The sequence below is a fragment of the Nematolebias whitei genome, chromosome 5 (assembly GCF_014905685.2).
Source record: "Nematolebias whitei isolate Nwh7 chromosome 5, NemWhi1, whole genome shotgun sequence".
Lineage (NCBI taxonomy): Eukaryota > Metazoa > Chordata > Actinopteri > Cyprinodontiformes > Rivulidae > Nematolebias > Nematolebias whitei.
This window is the reverse complement of record NC_056502.1, coordinates 28,398,070-28,400,287: the sequence shown is the minus strand read 5'-3', so window position 1 is coordinate 28,400,287 and position 2,218 is coordinate 28,398,070. Positions and strand designations below refer to the sequence as shown.

General features: G+C 37.4%; 1 protein-coding gene across 1 annotated transcript in view; it reads left to right on the top strand.

Annotated features, from left to right (window-relative positions):
* Window positions 1-2,218, top strand: part of dnah5 (dynein, axonemal, heavy chain 5) — a 191,066-nt gene that overhangs the window by 122,350 nt on the left and 66,498 nt on the right. The gene's annotated exons all lie outside the window — the stretch shown is intronic.

Genomic DNA, 2,218 nt, shown 5'->3' with positions numbered 1-2,218 from the left:
TATATATATATATATATATATATATATACATATGTGTGTGTGTGTGTGTTGGTGTGTGTGTGTGTGAATAATAAATTGAATGTGTTGTTGAACATTTGTACTAATCTGAGTTTGAGACCCAGTTAATTTTCTAATTTGTCTTCATACATAATGACTTGTACATTTGCTGCCAAAATGTTGAAACTACATATGTGTACTTCTGTTAAGACTTAGACAGAGTCTTAGTCCATTGCGGTCTGAACTTTGAAGAGAAGAAATTAAAACTACCACCGTTTTTTACAATTATAGGTTTATTTAAACTCAGATTAGATTGCGCACCTCAAAGAACTAATGTCCCAAGAAATCCCAAACCATCAGAAGCTGCAGGTTTCAAACTGTAAGAAAATAATGCTTCTGTCCAGTTCTGCCTTCTTCCACCTGCGTAATATCACTAAAATTAGAAACAACTTATCTAAACGTGATGCAGAAAAACTGGTTCATGCATTTGTCACATCTAGACTGGACTATTACAATGGTATATCTGGGTGTCCAAATACTTCCTTAAAAATTCTCAAGTTAATCCAAAATGCTGCTGCCAGAGTCTTAACTGGAGTTAGTAGGAGCAATCATATCTCTCCAGTTTTAGCTTCACTCCACTGGCTCCCTGTCAAATCCAGAATATAATTTAAAATCCTAATTCTAACCTACAAAGCTCTCAACAACCTAGCTCCATCTTATATTACAGATCTTATTGTTCCATATTTTCCCAACAAAGCACTCACTCTCAGACTGCAGGTTTACTCACGGTTCCTAGAGTTTCCAAAAGCAGAATGGGAGGAAGCTCTTTCAGTTATCAGGCTCCTCTCTTGTGGAACCAAATTCCAGTTTCTGTTCATGAAGCTGACACATTGTCCAGTTTTAAGACTGGGCTTAAGACTTTCCTTTCTGATAAATCCTATAATTAGGGTTGACTTGTTATGCTGCTATAGAGTTAGACTACTAGAGGACAAACTGACCTAATTTCTTAAAACGAATTGTTACAAATGAATAGTTTTCATTTGATATTAGTTCTGTCTTAATATGTGATTGTCAACCTGCCGTTGTGTATCTGTTCCTCCTTCTTGTTCATCTCAAACTCAGCCGGTCGAAGCAGATACAGTAGACACTTGTCCTGAGCCTGGTTCTGCTGGAGGTTTGTTCCTCATGAGGGAGTTTTCCTTTTCCACTGTTGCCTTTATGCTTGCTCAAGATGAAAGTTTGCGATGGAGTTAAACTCAAAGCAGTCTGCTCCTCAGATATATAATGTTGTTAACTTACTTTTTATGTATGTGAATTTTTTGTACAGTGCCCTGTGATGACTTCTGTTGTGAGTTGGCACTATATAAATAAAGTGAATTGAATTGCTATGACAACCACTTGCTGGAGATGTAGCCAGCTCTGAATATACTATGGTTCAACCTGAAGCTCGGAGCCATTTTGTGAGAGATGATAATGTGGTTGGCGACTACGTGGCTCAGTGCTGCATTTTGTACTTTACATGTGTATAAAAAAAACCTTTTTAAACTGAGAAATAGATTGTTTCAGAGGAGCCAAATTCAGACAATTTGAACGTGCCCTACTCAAATAAGGGAATCTTGTGAGTGTCGTACTTGTAGTGCAGCCTCGGCTTCCTCCAGAGCTGGACGAGCAGCTTCTAATTTCTCCTTGGCGATGGCCTTGTCTGCTGATATGCTGTCTACTATGGCTTGGGCCATGTCCTTTACTTTCTGCACTTCTACTTTAACCCGCTCCGCTGCCTGTGCTTTTACCGTCACCTCCTTCAGCACCTGGGTGAAAAAATAACCGGAGACGTGTTTACTTCTTTTCCATTTTCAGTACAGCAGGAAAAAAAAATGCTGCAATCTTGAGTCACAGCAAAAAATACATCCTATAGATGCTATTTACTGTATAAGACTAGAACTCCTGTATGGCAGGCAGAAAACCGCCCACACCAGATATTGGAATATTTGGGAAACCTGGGCTCATTTGTACACGCTCTGGTAAATGAGTAAGTCACAAATATCACTAAAAGTTTTACATTGCTTTACAAATTGATGGGAAGTAAAATTTGGGCTAATTTAAGACAGATTGTCTTTACAGCACATCTTGATAAAAATGTACGTTTATTGATTCATAAAGACCATCTTTAATTATTTCACAGATATATATATATATATATATATATATATATATATATATA